The sequence below is a fragment of the Chrysemys picta genome, chromosome 1, assembly GCF_011386835.1.
Source record: "Chrysemys picta bellii isolate R12L10 chromosome 1, ASM1138683v2, whole genome shotgun sequence".
In the NCBI taxonomy this organism is placed as follows: domain Eukaryota; kingdom Metazoa; phylum Chordata; order Testudines; family Emydidae; genus Chrysemys; species Chrysemys picta.
This window is the reverse complement of record NC_088791.1, coordinates 237,843,869-237,862,784: the sequence shown is the minus strand read 5'-3', so window position 1 is coordinate 237,862,784 and position 18,916 is coordinate 237,843,869.

The window sequence follows — 18,916 nt, the reverse complement described above, 5'->3', positions numbered from 1 at the left end:
AGTAAGTAACATTTCCTTATTTACTTTCTCCACACCAGTCATGATTTTATAGACCTCTATCATATTCCTCCTTATTCATCTCTCCTCATACCCCAATCATTTTTGTTGCCCTTTTCTGAACCTTTTCCAATTCCAATATATCTTTTTTAAGATGGGGCGACCAGATCTGCACTCAGTGTTCAAGCTGTGGCCATACCATGGATTTAGAGGCATTATGATATTTTCTTTTTCTTATTAGCTATCCCTTTCCTAATGATTCCCAACATCATTAGCATTTTTGACTGCCACTGCACGTTGAGCGGATGTTTTCAGAGAACTATCCACAATGACTCCAAGATCTCTTTCTTGAGTGGTAACGGTTAATTTGGACCCCATCATTTTATATGTATACCTGGAATTCTGTTTTCCGATGTGCATGACTTTGTATTTATCAACGCTGAATTTCATCTGCCATTTTGTTGCCCAGTCACCCAGTTTTGTGAGATCCCTTTGTAACTCTTTGCAGTCAGCTTTGGACTTAACTATCTTGAGTAGTTTTGTATCATCTGCAAATTTTGCCACCTCACTGTTTACCCCTTTTTTCCAGATCATTTATGAATATGTTGAGCAGCACAGGTCCCAGTACAGACCCTGCGGGACACCACTATTTACCTCTCTCCGTTCTGAAAACTGATCACTTATTCCTACCCTTTGTTTCCTATCTTTTAACTAGTTACTGATCCATGAAAGGACCTTCCTTCTTACCCCATGACAGTTTGTCATTGACATACTGTCTGTATTGGTGGCTGTATATGCTGAGCTCCACGTCTCTTGCACCAGAGAAAACTGCTGGTGGCCTGGCTCTCTCCTCTAACAAATTCCCTTTATATAAAATTAGTCAAGTAGATTAGGGGGGCTCGAAGATTCTTCTTGATGACCCTCTTCAAAACAGTAAGGCCAGGCCTGCGCTCATAGTGAACATAGTTGACAGGAATCAGTTAATTGTAAGTGGAGGGAGGAAATTGTATATCTAGTTAAGGACCAATTAGCACGTAAGCTAATGCCCCTTTACACCACCCTGTCAGTACAAAGTGGTCTTAGGGGAGGCATAAAATTAATTTACATTCACTTTAAGGCCCCTTTACATTGCCAAAGTGGTGTAAAGGGGCCTTAGCATAAATGAGAATTGGACCTTAAAGGCTTAACTTAGCTGCTAAGGCACCTAGATAACTGCTCCCTGCATGCCATCCCCATAGATCACCAGATTTACAGATGGCCTGCAACTGCGAGACAGCAGGGGGACAGAGAAGTGTGCTGATAGTCCCTTGTAGTGTGATTAATTTGCAGCAGAGTGTGTGTGTTCTGTGGCACTGCTGTGGGGACAGTTGTAGAATTATAGTCGTCTTCTATTAGCAATCGAATCCACAGTGTGATTGTCCAGAATGTATTGCAGGCTGATGCCTCCCCTCTGGAAGAGAATTGAGTCCGTCTCCCTCAAGTTTTCACCATACTTCGGTGCTGCCTTGTGCAGAACTTCATTGGGGTGTTTTGATTAACTTTAGGATGCCCCATTGCTTTCCCTTTGTCATCTGTTGCAATTGCTTGAGGTGCCATAAGCCCATTGCCACCAGAGCAGCTGTACAGCTCCGAATGCACTGTAGTGTGGCTTGCCTTGTAATAAGAGAAGTGCCCCTGCAAGGCAAGCAGCAATACACTTCCAGCTGAACAGCTGATGGCAACAGGCTGACATTACCCAGAGGAAATACAACAGCTGACAAATGATGCTGCTTAGTGCTAAGTAACACTTAATCATAATTTCCCCTTATTATGAAGGAAGGCAGGAGTGCAGGGGAAAAGGAATGTACGTTTGCCTGGAGTCATAACAAGCAATGACCTTGACAAAAATTCCAGACAGCACTGAAAACTGCACCTGTTAGTCACTCTAAAACCCCCTATAGAGTAACTAACATTCCTCTGAAACAACTGCAAGTTACACGCCTACCATGATTTAATAAATAGGGATATTCTTGTAGATCTTTCTGTTTCTTCAATCTGTAGCCTTTTTATGTTTCGCAGTTCTAACTCTCCCTCCCTGGCAGCATAAGATAATATGCTGTGACATACACTCACCGCTCCTCCCGTGCAAATATAGAAGATTGTAGGTAGCCACTTCCCTGAATGCGTATCTTTATAGTGTGATCACTCTACAGTTCAGAGTGTAGCATATGGAGACAGAATTGCTATGGATTACAAATAACTTACTATGGGCGTGGGGATCTTGGTGATGTGACATTTACTGCTTTTAGATATTTAATCTGCCTTTAATGCTAACTGCATAATTGCTTTTTTTTGTCCCTCGGTTTATCCTGTACTTCTGTTCTTACTACTTTGGTGGTTTCTGATAACATTTCTCAGCAAAAAGCAACAGAGGGTCCTGTGGCACCTTACAGACTAACAGATGTATTGGAGCATAAGCTTTCGTGGGTGAATACAAACCTCGATGCTAACTCTGTCCACATATCTACACCAGCGCCACCATCACAGGACCTAACCAGATCAGCTACATCATCACCGGTTCATTCACCTGCACGTCCACCAATGTAATATACGCCATCATATGCCAGCAATGCCCCATTGCTATGTACATCGGCCAAACTGGACAGTCCCTACGTAAAAGGATAAATGGACACAAGTCAGATATCAGGAATGGCAATATACAAAAACCTGTAGGAGAACACTCCAACCTTCCTGGCCACACAATAGCAGATTTTAAGGTAGCCATCCTACAGCAAAAAAACTTCAGGAACAGACTTCAAAGAGAAACTGCTGAGCTTCAGTTCATTTGCAAATTTGACACCATCAGTTTAGGATTAAACAAAGACTGTGAATGGCTAGCCAACTACAAAAGCAGTTTCTCCTCCCTTGGTGTTCACACCTCAACTTCTAGAAGAGAGCCTCACCCTCCCAGATTGAACTAACCTCGTTATCTCCAGACTGATTCTTGCCTGCATATTTATACCTGCCTCTGGAAATTTCCATTACATGCGTCTGATGAAGTGGGTATTTACCCACGAAAGCTTATGCTCCAATACTTCTGTTAGTCTATAAGGTGCACAAGACTCTTTGTTGCTTTTTACAGATCCAGACTAACACGGCTACCCCTCTGATATTTCTCAGCAAGTTACAGATTTGAAATCTGACATGTTGTAAAGTCTCTATCTGGATCCACTTGTTTTGCTCTCAATCTATTCTCAAGAGGCTTTGCAGTATCCTTTGCACTGAATTTCCATCTTTATAGTGTTACTCAACCAATGAATGCCACTGTTCTTTTTAAAAGATATAGAATTACTTACAAAGTACAGTATAAAAAGGCAGCTACCACACAGTCTGCTGAGACAGCTCTGTGGGAAAGCCAGGGCCCCAAAAGGGTGCTATTGCTCCTTTTTGTATACTTCTGTCTTCTTCACTAACAAACTTCATTAGTATATTTTCAGTCTAAAACTTTCATTTGTAAAGCCCCTCAAGACAGGATTTTGGGATCAAATTCAGAGGTGAGAAATGGTGGTAGAAATTCCATGTTGGTCATGAGCAGTAAGGGGGTTGAGGGCAGAAGTTGTAAGATTAAATAGTTCCACACCATCTCCTCCCTATGCATGTTATTTTATATTCTCCTGTTGGTTGCTCTCTTGCTGCAACCCCACCCTTCTGTCTCCTTGGTAGATAAGTTCCACCCACATATGCTCCTGCCATCTAGGAAGTTGGGCCTTGTAGTTCTATTTGCCTCTAGAGCAGGGGTCGGCAACGTTTGGCACGCGGCTCGCCAGGGTAAGCACCCTGGCGGGCCGGGCCGGGCCGTTTTTATTTACCTGCTGACGTGGCAGGTTCGGCCGATCGCGGCCCCCACTGGCCGCGGTTCGCTGTCCCGGGCCAATGGGGGTGGCGGGAAACGGCGGGGGCGAGCGATGTGCTGGCCGCTGCTTCCCGCAGCTCCCATTGGCCCGGGACGGCGAACCGCGGCCAGTGGGGGCTGCGATCGGCCGAATCTGCCGCGTCAGCAGGTAAATAAACTGGCCCGGCCCGCCAGGGTCCTTACCCTGGCGAGCCACGTGCCAAACGTTGCCGACCCCTGTTCTAGTGTGTTGAGCACCTAACCCTTTTCCAACTGCAATTTGGTATGTTTAGCATATGTCTCCAGCTTACTCATCCTGTCCTTTCCTTTGTTCTATCTCCCTTACCTGAAATAACCAAACAGAAAGTAACAAACTGTACCTCTTCTTCTTTACTTGTTTCCAACCTTCTCACTGTTGAATCACTCAGTATTTATATTGGCTGGTATATGAGTGTCTGGAGCGTGACCCTGGGCTAACCAGCAGATGGGGTCTGGACTCTGCTGCCAATACTACAGTGGCGCTTCCTGTGGGTACTGAGCATTGTGAGGCACCTCACTATCACCTGCCCTTGTCTGTGTCAGCTCCCAAACTCTACCGGCCGGGGCAACACCAGCACTCCCCCCTAGGCCTCGCAGGCTCCATTGGCTCTTTGCAGGTAAGTGATAGGCACACTCCAGCCCTTGAGGTCTCCAAATGTCTCCCTGGAGTGTCCAGCCCCTGTTCCACTGGACACACAGTATTCACAGATTCGCTGTTTCCAAAGAACAAGTACACTGCAGCCCACCAGTTCCACTTCCGATCATCGCTCCCCTGAACACACAGCACTCAGATATGTTTAGAGTGAAAGCAAGTATACGTTTATTTAACAAAGTCCAGAGATTCATGAAATAGCAGGTAGAAGTATTGGAAACAAATGATTACACATAGAATAAAAGCATAACATGCATTCTAGAACCTAGACTTAATTAACTAGATACACTCATGTCTTGTAAAGTATAGGTCACCCAAAGTCCTTGCAGCGTTTTACAGCCAGGTTTGTCTGTGATCCTCTTTTCATGAGATAGACATGCTACTAGCTTGTCTCCTCAGTGAAGGACCCTCTGTATTTCTTTGCCTCCCAAGATATACAAGTCCCATCCTTTATCTTCATTCATAAATAAGACATCCACCTGCTGTTTTGTTCCTTTCTGTAGATTTTCTCTCTTGTAGATTTTGCAACCTTTTGACTAGCACTTGGCTCAGTATGCAAATAGGCCTCCATTGTGAGGCAGACAATATATAATGCACAAATGACCAGACATGGAGATAAGCATCTATTACAACCTGCCTGGAAGGAACATGTCTGAGGAAGTCACCTCCTGGTGACCTGCCTTGCCATCAAGACCTTAAGAACATAATTTTCAGTAATAGATACATAACTTCTTAAATATTATCCATATATACATTGCACAATGATCATGATGACTAGAGGGGTCCTGGCTCTCTGTAGAAACCTGACATACCACCCTTTGGTGAACTATTTTGCATATATCTGACCAAGGGGATCCCTGTAAAACCCTATGCACCTATGTGCCAGCTGGCACCAAGAGGTCCCTGGGTCACAAATTTTGATTTAAGTAAGCCTGAATTTCATATATTGCTGAAATACATCTCTGTGTAGAGCAAGAATCTGCAGAAAGTTTTAATAATTTGTTACGGTTTTAAAGTTAGACTGATAAAGGATTTGCCATTATGTCCATGTAAAGAGCAGTCATCTAATTTCTTGCTAGCCAAAAGAAATTCTCTTAATGAGATATTGATTTTAAATTGTAATCCTCTTAGCGGTGTATCGCTAGCATAAAGTACAGTACGGAAGACTTGCACTCTACATGCCAATTTGTTCCAAGATAAGTTTATTTATACAGTTTAATACTCTATTTTGGGGTCTATTTTCTGTAGCTTCTAGTTGGAAATGACTTCGATGCTTAAATGTTTTGTATGAGTTCTTAAGTCATCAAAAGAAGAGGCTTTACACGACTAAAGAGAGATCCAGAGCACAATGGAAGGACAATGGACCTCAATGGGTAGAGAATGTCATCTCTGAGTTCCTCTTTATTCCAAACTAATCCTATCCGGATCCTCTCTGCACAATGAAAGAAAATCACATTTTCTACAAAGCCTACTGTGCAGGTATGTTTCTTCAATATTTCATTCATTTATTTGGTGGTTTTTGATGCACTTTCAGAGAACTCTGCATAAGCGTAGGATGTATTAAAGATATTTGTAATGTGTCAAGTGCAGAGTAAAGTTGTTATAAAGTCGGAGCAGACAAAATATTGATGACTGTGTTATCATAGTGAGAACTCTAGTTCACTGGAGACTTTTGAAAATGTTATAACTTCTGTGAACCACATTGGACAACCAATCAAAAAAGCATGCACACAGTTCAGGCAGCTAATGTTTACTGCTCTTCTTTGGTACCGGTTACTTTGAATGCTAGAGCTTGTTTTGATACTTTGTTTTAATTTTTCAGCGCCATATAAATGACAATAGGGATATGTTGCAATCAGATCTGCCATTTAACATTCAAGGCTATGAGTAATAGGTTCATTAGCCACCTTAAAATTTAGTTGTAACAAATAATCTTAACTTGCTTTCTGGATGTAGAGCATGTGAAATCTTGCTGTGTGCTTAAGTCGTGGAAAAAGTCTTTCCCTAATTCAGTCCCAGCAGCTAGCTAGCCTCTAGAGTGCTCACCTCACCCATGATGACCTCTGTGGAGGCAGGGCAGCTTAGAACTCTGGTAGGCCTGGATCCACCAAAACATTACTCGCCTAATACTAATAATAATCTTGTTAAAAAGTTTTTTGACCCCTTTCCCAGAGTATGGCCAGCTGACAGTATTTATAGCTGGGAGTGTATTGTGTGACTTAGCGATCACCGGCCCCACTTTCTTTGGTTCACCCTGACATAGCCTGGGTATGTGGCTGCATCTCATCCTCCCTGTGTTCTCTGCCTTGTGGAGAGCTGGATTCCATAGAGCACCTACAGCAGGAGAAAGAGAGCATCTGTTCAGTGCACTCCCTGCTCCCACAGAGGTGGCTGCAGACAAGGCACTGAGGATGGACGGGGAGGTGGCACATCCTCCCATCTTCTTATAGCAACAGGCCTAGTAGGGACCACAGTCAATTTCAGGACATTGAGATTAAAACCTGAGTGCACAACAGGAAGGTCATCTCTGACAGTGAGTGCCCAGCCGGACGACCTGACGGCCTGAGTTGGTGGTGATGTTTTGCCTGTGTTAAAAAAATATCTTACAGACATGGGCATAGGGTGAAGCTTCCCCTGGGAGAGGCTAGTTCCCTGTCCCGCCTCTTCCACCCATGGCACTGCCCACACTCAACCCCCTCTCTGCCCCAGACACCACCTCCGCTCCACCCTCTCCCTTGATCAGCTCTCTCCCTGTTTGCCCCCCTCACTGCCGTTCACCTCATCCCTCCTCTCCTCCCACCACCCACTATGTCCCTCCTCTCCTCCATCCCCCTCCCCTGTGGGTGGGTAAGGAGGGATGCAGCGGGCCGGGGGGGGTGTCTCGTGGGGAGGGGAATGAGGTGAGGAGAAGAGGACGTGGATAGCGGCAGGGACCTCTGGAGAGGGGCATTGGAGTAGAGGAGAGGAGCAAGGAGGGACTCATCAGGTAGCGATGGGCGGTGGGGTCCTTGGAGAAGGGATGGAGCACAGACGGAGCCACCACAGCCCAGGTGTCCAGCGGCGATGTCTGCTGCCCATGTTTACAGACATTTCATTGAGAAACTCTAGTGCCCCATTTGAAACATGGACTTAAAATTTGGAGGGGGCAGCCACCCTGGTGTCAGAGATGTGTCTTTTGCTGTTGTGGGGGGGGGCACACCCCACATTTGGCCAAGTTATAAGCCATTGAAAATTTTCAATTTGCACATGCTCAGTAGAGACAGAGTTTGGCAGCTAAATTTTCCAAAGAGAACGTAACTGGGCATACTGTAGACTGGGGCCGCAGGAGCTGAGCAGGACGCCTCTTCCAATAGTTGCTCCTCCCTGGTAGGGCCTCTTGTGACACCAACACCACATCTGGCAGCAGGGAGCCTGTCTTTCCTGTGCTCTGACTGCTCCCACTGCTGGTGCCTAGGAAGCCTGGTGGAGGAATCAGCCTGACTGGAATGCAGGGAGGACAAGAGCCAGACCTGGGTGGGGAGTGGTGCTGGGAGGAGACTGAGAGTGGGAACTGGGGGGTTGAGAGACACTAGAATGAAGGTTGTGCATGCAGCCTTAGCTCAGCCCCCTTGTGCATATGAATCATTACAAGTCTTTAATTACATCACATACCAGTTTGTTTACGTGATCCTAGACCCAATCAGTACACAGGATGGATGGTGCGCTCAGGGCAAATCAAAGTTGTTTAGCAAAGAGGCTGTTGCCTGTAGGGTCCCTGCCTCAATCAGTAGCAAAAGGTCAATGCCTGCCTTCAATAGGCCCATAATGACAGCACCCATCACCCACTCATAAAATTTGCTAATGAGCACCTTGGTGCTTTCTCCCCTGGTGCCCCTTATGCCTGGGAGGTACTCCCCGTAAGCACCTGCAAAGCTCTTCTTCAAATCCCTCCTTAAAACTCTCCTCTTCCTACATAAAACTTGACAAGAGTTAGGATAGGGTTTGCCGATAGCATTGCCTACAATACTGATCAGTATTGTCTCATTGTTCAGTTGGACTCTCTCGTCTGTCTCTATCAGTCTCTTGTCTCATCTTATATTTAGAGTGTAGGATCCTTGGTGCAGGGAATTGTTGTGTGTTGTGTTAGTGCAGTGCCTAGGACAATGGGCTCCTAGTCTATGACTAGGGCTTCTAGGCACTACGATAATACAAATAATAAATAACAATGTGTTAAAGAAGTTGGAGGATGTGTCGTGAATGAGGCAAGAATTTCAGGAAGTAAGAGGATAGTCTCATGGTTAAGGCAGTCGAATGCTACCCTGGAGAATTAGAGACTCTCTCTCTGCCTCTGTCACAGAGTTCCTGTGTGATGCTAGGCGGGTAACACTGCTCTACAGCCAAAATGCTTCTGAAATAAATGTAGTCAAACTTTACTAATTCTGGGTCACTGAGAATGAAAATGATGCTTAAAATTGTTGACTGGCTCTAGTTTTCAAGATATGCTATTGGGTCAGTATATACGACCCTTGACTTGGGAATGGCAGAGGATAAGTGAGTTATAAAGGAAAGGGATCTCAATTTAAACCAGAAATGACTAAAATACATCTTTGACTGGATCTATGAATAAATCTATGACTGGGTTTGGACAGTACTTGCTTTTTAGGCAAAACAATGAATGATGCACTCTGAAGCTGGTATTGCGTCATACATGATATGAATTGCATCATGTTATTCCTAGAAGTCATGGATGATGCAATCATAACGAAGCTTACATCTCTCTGCTGAACAAATTGCCCTATATCAGCTCTAGAAATCATACAGTGTCGTGCTCTCTTATTTGTCAGTGTTTGATTTTGCAAAGGGACACATTTCTGTTTAGCCAAAGTGAGCAGAGATGCCTCGTACTTGTGTGAACAGTGCAGATAACTTCTGCTATGTTTGTGGTGAAGTGACTTTTGCATCACAAAAGCTCAGTATAACCACTATGGTTAAGAAAGCCTATCACCTTTATTTTGGCTGCAAAATTGGAGATCAGGACAAGAGGTGGGCCCCACACATATGCTGCAACACTTGTGCAACAAATCTTCGCCAGTGGTTGAACAGGAAAAGGAAATCTATGCCTTTTGCAGTGCCAATGATTTGGAGAGAGCCACCAGATCATACCAGCAATTGTTACTTCTGCATGGTGCCTCCAGTTGGGAAAGGTGTGTCAAAGAAGAAAAAGTGGACTGTGCATTGTCCAAACATTCCATCAGCTATACGCCCAGTACCCCACGGAGAAGGACTGTCGGTTCCTGATGCACCAGAATCATTCTCACTTGAGTCAGACGAGAAAGAGGAAGAGGATGAAACTTCTGGTCCTGAACCATCAATGTCACAGGACCCACATTTTCTCCCATCCTCCTCCTCTGAGCCACACCTCATAGCACAAGGTGAACTGAATGACCCTGTCAGGGATTTGGAACTGCCCAAGAGTAAGGCAGAGCTGTTGGGCTCCAGACTACAGCAGTGGAATCTCCTGGCAGGTGATGTTAGGGTTTCCATGTTCTGTGACCGTCAAAAGGATCTTGTCCCATTCTTCTTCATGGAAGGTGATCTTGTAGCCTGCAACAACATCGATGGTGTGATGGCAGCCCTCAACATCATTCACGATCCAGATGAGTGGAGACTGTTCACTGATTCATCGAAGACGAGTCTTAAAGCTGTTTTACTGCATAATGGCAATGTTTTGCCATCAATTCCAGTTGGTCATGCAGTCCATATGAAGGAAACCTATGACAACATGAAACAACTTTTGAGGTGCATAAACTATGACCAACATCAGTGGCAGCTTTGTGGCAATTTGAAGGTTGTTGCTCTCTTGCTTGGTCTGCAGACTGGATACACAAAGTACTGCTGTTTTCTCTGCGAATGGGATAGTGTGCAAGAGATTCCCACTACATCAAGAAAGATTGACCACTCCGACAGTCATTGGAGCCTGGGAGGAAAAGTGTTCAGCATCCACCACTTGTTGAATTTTGTTACCACCCTTACACATCAAGCTGGGTCTGATGAAGAACTTTGTCAAGGCCATTGACAAAACACAAGCAGCTTTCAATTACCTCCGTGGAAAATTTCCAAGGTTAAGAGAAGCTAAGATAAAGGAAGGTATCTTTGTTGGTCCTCAGATTCATGAACTTCTTCGAGATGATGCATTTGACCACGCACTGCGTGGCAAGGAAAAGACGGCATGGAAAGCCTTCCAGTTAGTGGCAATAAATTTTCTCGGGAACAACAAGGCAGACAACTACAGGTTGTTGGTGGAAAACCTCCTCAAGGTATACAAAAGCCTTGGTTGCAACATGTCACTAAAGATTCATTTTTTGCACTCTCATCTAGATTTTTTTCCACCAAACTGCGGAGCAGTGAGCGACGAGCACGGCGAGCGATTTCACCAGGACATTGCAATAATGGAGAAATGCTTCAGGGCAAATGGAGCCCATCAATGCTTGCAGACTATTGCTGGACAGTGACAAGAGATGCTCCATTTAATGAATACAAGAGACAAGCCAAGAAGCGCCGAGTAGACACTGAATAGGACTAAACTATGTACATAATAATTTTTTGCCTTTTGTTTCATAATAAATTTTATTTATATAACCCTTTTGCCGATTTTTAAAGTGTTACATAAACAGGACAGGTGACATATTATCATGTAAAGCAACCATAAACACATGAAAAGACCTAGGTTTACAATTTATGATTAAAACTCTACTATCTACACAATATACATAGACATAAAATGTAAAAACTTAAATATCTTAGAAACAGTAGCCAATCAGTTGTTTTAATTGTCATATTTGAATTCAGCATATCACAATACATAATAAATAGCACATTTTATCTCTGAAGCAGACGACTTCTCAAAAATTGTAGACCAGTGTAATTTAAACGAAACTCTTCACAGGTGGTCACTAATTGTGCAGCCTTCATTTTCTGGGTGTCAGATCTGAGGTCTGATTTGCAGAAGTGCTTGGCACTCACACCTGCAACTGAAGTCAATGGGAATTGTGCTTTGAACATATTAAGTGCTATATAATGCTAAGCACAGCATTATACAAGTCCTAGGTGTCTCAGAATGCGCACCCAAAATTAGTGAACACTTTTGACCTTAATCTATCTCTTCACCAGCTGTAGAATGGGGACAATAATGACCCCTCATCTCACAGGATTCTTATGAAGTTAATGTTTGCAAGGCACCCACACTGCAGCCACGAGCACGTTGGAAGAACCCGTGATGAAATTAATACTTCTATCGTTACAGCAGGGTTTCAATAGTGTGAAGTAAATAAGATCTAGGGCCATACATTGAAAAATGGAGATAAAATAAAATATTGAATATCTGTTAATTCAGTGAGTAGCATCCATCCTGTGCACTGAATGAGGCAGGAATCCTGGGGGGGAAAAATTGTATGTGACCAGGTAGGTAACGATTGTCTCACAATGCATAGGCACAGGGGTTGCACAGGCACCCTTCATGCTGGTGTTTCCTGACTTCTGAGTTCTTGACTTTGCACCTTTAAAAAACTACACTAAAAGAATGTTGTGTGAAATTTTGTATATACACTGAATAAGTTCCTTTGAAAAAGTCACATGGGTACCCTCTAGCGACCAAAATATGAATAGCATCAACTAACACTCTATGTGTTTCCACTCCTGCCCAGAGAGAGAGAGAGAGAGAGTGTATACAATGTACATGAGATAAAATTGGCCTCTATTCATTTTGCTTATTTGGTTCATGGGATTTGTGTATATACTGCACTTATAATATTTAGTCCTGCCATGAGTGTAGGGGACTGGACTAATTTAATTTAATTAATTAAGATCCCCTCTCCTAGAACTAGAAGGGACCTTGAAAGGTCATTGAGTCCAGCCCTCTGCCTTCACTAGCAGGACCAAGTACTGATTTTGCCCCAGATCCCCAAGTGGCCCCCTCAAGGGCTGAACTCACAACCCTGGGTTTAGTAGGCCAATGCTCAAACCACTGAGCTATCCCTCCCCCCCTCTTGAGGTTCCTTCCAGTCCTATGATTCTATAATGGGAAATATTACAATAAATTTAACTGCAAGTGGATAACCCTGGTTTTTATGGGAATCACTGTGTGTATGCATAATGTATATTCAAATGATGGTGACAGTAGCAACTCCATACGTAAGAGTGCATTGAGATTTGCACTTAAAGCGGGACTAACAGCCATCTGTTTCACACTTTAATAATTGAATTTAGTCTTCAAACTCAGTTATAGATGCAGGAAGGAGAGCTGTAAATTGTGATTCCCATACTTCCTATTGCAAGCAAAGGGAGAGGATGGGGAGTAGAGTTAACCACAGCTCCCTGCCCTGGTGGTTGGACATGATCAGGCAAATATGCTGATGGGTGGATGTGACACGCTCGTGAGAGGAGTTCCAGAGGTGTCTCTGAGGCATGGTTCCTTTCTGGAGATGTTTCTGGTGTGGTGCAGCTACACACTCACCTTAAAGGCACAGTCTAGCTCAAACATAGCTATTCCCTTAATTAGTCATAAAGAAATGGCGATTTGCCAAGATTAGCCAATAGCAGTACTCAGCTCCATCAACTACTTTTGTTTTTTGATGCTGCCAGCCTGCTTCCCTGACTGCAGGCACAAATGAACACGTAAAATTTGTTTTTTTTTTTATCTGAATTTTGTTTTCATCAAAGTTTTCCAATCCGCTCTATCCCTGACTTGAGTAGGATGTTTTAGCCATGTTGGTCCCAGGACATTAGAGAGAAAGGTGGGTGAGGTGATATCTTTTATTGCACCAACTTCCGTTGGTGAGAGAAACAAGCTTACACAGAACTCTTCTTCCAGTCTGGGAAACCTGAAGAAGAGCTCTGTGTAAGCTCAACATTTGTCTCTCACCAATAGAAGTTGGTCCAATAAAAGATATTAACTCACCCACCTTGTCTCTCTAGTAGGGAGGCAGATTGGGCTCTGGGGGAAGGGATTGAGCTCAAGGGGTGGGTAGCATTAGGGCAACTGAGGGGGAATGGAGGTGTAGCTGTTATTAGGGGGAGGGTTTGAGAGATAGAGCAGGGCAGAGTTTTGTGGAGACAGGGATCTTTAGCAAAGATGGGGCTAGGAGGGAGAGGGGTCAGTGTGGGGGTGAGGGTCAAGGGCATGATCTTCTTCCTGCACCTCTCCCCTTTTTATTTTACCCTTCCTCCCTGTCTTCTCTACATGTAAACTGTAAACTCTTTTGGAGCAGGGAGTCTTTTTATGTATATAAAGTGCCTGGCACACACACAGGCATTACAAATAATAAATACCAAAGTTAAGGCTGAGTATGCTGACTCCATCCCCCTGCCTGTTTACATTACAAAATAGTCTTTACTTATGTGATCATATTTTTTCTCAAATATCATACTTTTTCTCCACATAGTTAATGCCCTCTCTTTCCTTTAATTTATACCTTCTGCCAGCCCCATGGCATTTAAGTTACACCAACCTAGAATTCTTACATTCACTTAGACCTCCTTTCACTAGGCAATCAAGACATAAAACTAACCCATCACCTCAGAATTTGGCCCTCTGTCTCTTCCATACACAAACATATCGCTACCTTGTTAAACTACACATGTTAATCATTTTATCCTCTTTTCACTGTAGACAAGATTAGGTTTTAGCTATTTACCTTTTCCTACTTCAAGTGTGACCCAATTTAGCTCAAGAGGGAGTAAATACATAGGAGTGCCTTGCTCTCTGTCATCTAGAATTTCTTTCAAATCCTTAACCTAAAAACGTGATGTCTCACTCACACACACTGCTTTCAAAGTTTGCAACATGTCATCTGGGCGTGACACACTGGGCAGAACACGAGCAGCAATTTCACCTGTCAAGGAAATTCCTCAGACGCATCAGCTCATTCCACAGACTCACTAACAGCTTTTTATCTCTGAGGCATTGTGTCTGGGAGGCAATGTGCTATAGGCCAAAGGAGACTAAGATTCCACATGCCTCTTTACGTTTCAGACATTTTTTCATTTTTCATCACAGAATGCAAGTCTGCAGCTAAAATAAAAATGGGATGCTGCCATATAAGCTCAGAGACCTTGTCATAGCTGGTGAGGCCAAAGTACGAACAAACATTTTTAAAAAGATTCGTTGCAAACTCATATTATTCTTCACAATGGGCCAGCTCACCACAGAAAAAGCTCTACTCCAGTGCAACTCTCCCTGTCTCCCACAGGATGGGGAATGCTTCCCCCATGGCAATAGTCTCATCCCATTTCCCTGGGATTCCCTTCCAGCTTCTTTACTGGGTATAGGGACTGGGTGGGTGGACAGTCATGCCTAATGGTTAGAGTCAGGCGGCTGGGCCCGGAGCTGGGGTGAGAGTTAGGTGCCAAGCCAAAGGTCAGAGCTGGAGCCACAGTCAGGAGTCAAGCCAGGGGTCGATGCTGGAGGTCAGCATCTGGGCTAAGATATAGAGACAGGGACTTGGAACAAGGGAAGAAAGCAGGAACCAGGAACAGATGGGGTCTTGAATAAGAAAGACAGGAACCAGGAATAGGCTGGGAGGCAGGAACCAAGAACAGGCGAGAAGGCAGAGCCCAGGAGTCAGGTAAGTAGGCAGGGTCCGTAGTAGCAGCCAGCCAAGGATTCCTTTAGTTGCTCAGACAACTTCCTGTGCCTCTTTCCGGTTTAAGTAGCACTTCCCAGCCAATTGGTAGGGCAGGAAGTAACCCCCAGTGAGGAGATTTGTGGGTGGGGCCCTGTGATGGGGTGTCTGAGCCCTACACTGGTAAACTAAGGGTTAAAGAAGAGCTCTGGGCCCAAAAGCCCTTGCCCATCTGAACCTCCTAGGCATGCCTGCATTGGAGGCGGGGCTCAAAAGGGAGCAGTTCAGCTCACTCTGGATGTTCAGAGCAGGAGGCAGTCGTGTGTTGCAAGTTCCTGTAGAGAAGCTGCTATGGCTCAACTCAGCCAAGACCAGGCTCTACTGCCAAGCTGCCATGGTCCCTTCACCACATGTAGGCCGGGAACAACAGATCACTGCTGATAGAGGAAGACCCTCAGGAGTGCAATCGAAGAGAACTCCAGGGGGAATCCAGAAGCTGGGGTCAGAAGTAGCCCCAGGAACAGGCATAAAGGCACCCACCTCTAGGTCTCTTATCTGAACTATTATTCACAGGGCCCTGGGTTGGAACTTGGTGAAGCAGAGTGGGCCTGGGTTTCTCTACCCTGGCCATTGACTCTTGCCACTGGGCAATGCAGCCAATGACTCTTGCCACTGGGTGGTATTGCTAGGTTTGGACTTCAACCCCCGGACAGGCCCTTTGCAAGCTAGAGCTTTGCTGGTCCAACCGTTCAGGTGAGCTGCGGGACGGTTGCTGTAGTCTGACCACTGCCTGGAGACTTGTGCCCCACATTCAAGGCCCCCAGTCCTTCACATCACCCTGTTCCTTAAGGCACCCTTTGGGTGGTAGTGGGCCAGGTTTTCTAGGGAGGTTTTTATGGAAGGCATTTACCAGGTCAGGAGCATGGACATTCTCTGCTGGTCCCCAGGAGCGCTCTTCAGGTCTATAGCCTTCCCAATCCACAAGATACCAGAGTCTAACCCATCTGATTCTGGCATCAAGGATCTCATGGGTGATATACTCATTGTGGTCTTGAACACATACCCAAGGGGTGGAGGGAGGTGATTGGGAGCACTGAGGGAATGGGTCCTGAATGCAGGGATTCAGGAGTAGTATATGGAAAACTGAGTGTATTCAGAGAGAATGGAGCAAGTCAAGTTCAAATGTGACTGGGTTAATTTGCCAGTGAAAACAGTAGGGGACAAGGAACTGGTCCAATTTAGAAGATGGCCTGCTCATGTGTAGGTTTTTTGCCAAGAGCCATACTTCTGGCCTACCAAAAAGGTGGGTTCCTCCTGTCATTAACAGTCCATATATTGTTCATAGCTCTTCTTGGCATCCTCCAGGTGAACTTTTAGGTCATCTTTGTTTTGGCATATGTGTTGTATCCAGCCCAGTGCTGCTGAGTTGTGGGAAGTTGTGGGGAGAACTGAGGGTAGGACCCATAGTTTTTTTTTAAAAGGGTGTTGGCCTGTAGATGCATGTTCTGCATTACTGTATGGAAACTCTACTTGAGATAGCAATGGGGACCTATCATGATGGTAGAATTTTATTAGCATCAAAGATACTACTCCAGGATCTGGTTGGTCCTCTCCATTTGACCATTTGTCTGAGGGTGGTAGATGGAGGAGAGGCAGAAACGGGTGCTCAAAATCCAGAGAGCTTCTCGCCACAAGCAGGTGATAAACTGTGCACCGTAGTCAGAGATGATGTGCTCTGGGAGGCTATAGAGGTGGACAACATGGTCCACACAGAGCCAGCAATTTCCTGGGAGGAGGGTAGGCCACTGCAGGGGACGAAGTATGCCATCTTTGTGAGGTGGGACACTACTGTCAGAATGGTCATGAACTCATTGGACTTGAGTAGTTCTACTACAAAATCTAAGGTGATGACTGTCCAGGGGCTAGATGGAGTCTTGCGGGGTCGCAGGAATCCTATGGGTTTATTGTGCAGCACCTTGAAGCAAGCACATAAGTTGCAAGAGGTGACATAGGCCTGCACTGTGGCCCACATGCAAGATCACCAGAAGACACAAGCAATGAGGTGCTGAGTTTTAAAGTAGCCAAAATGACCTGCCAGATGAGAGGCATGACATACTTGTAGGGCTGTAGTCCTCGGAGATTCTATGGGAACGTGTATATGCCCTTTCACATAGGTTACCATATCTCGGATACCATGGCTCAGCTGATTATATGAGGATGAGAAGTTCTTGGCAGGGAGCTATGCCTAGAAAGTTATGAGGCTTGAGGATTCAGGAGGTGTTCAGGTTTGAGTCTTTTAGTAATAGTTGTTGAGGACCAGGCCTTTGGGATAGCACTGCTCCAATCACCAAGTTGGAAGCATCCATTTCAATGATGAAGGCATGTGAAGTGTCAGAGTGGACCAATATGAAAGTGGTGGTAAATATGAGTTTTAATTCCTCGAAGGCCCGCTGGGCCTCAGGATACCAGAGGAACTTAATCTTTTTGAGGAACAGGATAGTGAAAGGGGTGATTGCTCCAGGATGCTCAGGATGAACCACTGATAGAAGTTTGTGAACTCCAGGAAACGTAGTTCATGAACATTCCATGACACCGCCCACTCCAGGACTGCCTTTACCTTGCACGGGTCCATTTCAATACCTCTAGTAGATCCTATGAACCCTAGGACTTCTACGGAGGACTAATCAAAGGCTTTATTTTTCTAGCTTAGCATAGAGGCCATGTTGGCATACCCTCTTCAGGACAGAACAGACATGCATGGTGTGTTGTTTGGCATTGTCCAAAAAAATGTTATCCAGGTGAGCTAACACATATTGGTCCAGAATGTTCCGGAGTACATCATTAATAAAATGCTGGAATGTCATAGGTGTATTTGTCAAACCAAAGAGCAATATGAGATATTCGAAGTGACGGTAACACATTTGAAAGGTAGTCTTCCAGTTGTCCACAGCTCTAACATGTACTAGGTAATATGCCCTCCTGAGGTCTAGCTTTGTGTATACCTGGGCAGTGCTCATGCAGTCCATTAGCTCAGGAATTAGTGGTAACGGATATTGGTTTCTAATGGTGACTTGATTTAGGGCTCAATACTCCACACATAATCAGAGGCTTCCATCCTTTTTTTTTTTTTTTTTTTTTTTTTAAACAAAGAGGACTGGCACTCCGGTAGGTGAAGTGGATTTACTAATAAAGCCCTTGGCTAGGTGCTTCTGGAAGTAGATGCACAGTGCAGCTAGTTCAGGCTCAGACATGGCATATATCGCCAAAATGAAATGTATGCCCCTAGTTATAGCTCGACTGGGCAATCATAGTCCCCATGCAGGTGCAAGGTGTTTGCAGTCTTTTTTTTTCTTTTTTTCTTTTTTAAGGCATCCTTGTAGTCACTATATTTCTCTGCATGCTCCTCATATTTCTTTTGATTTTGCTTCCCTAACATTGGTCTAGTTATAAGTAATTTGCCAGTACAAACATACCTTCTTGGACAAGAAAGATGTGGGGAAACTATTATTGTTACTGTAGCAGTGCTTGCCACAGAATCCCATTGTTCTAGATCAGGGGTAGGCAACCTATGGTACACGTGCCAAAGGCAGCATGCAAGCTGATTTTCAGTGGCACTCACACTGCCCAGGTCCTGGCCACCAGTCCGGGGGGCTCTGCATTTTAATTTAATTTTAAATGAAGCTTCTTAAACATTTTAAAAACCTCATTTACTTTACATACAACAATAGTTTAGTTATATATTATAGACTTATAGAAAAA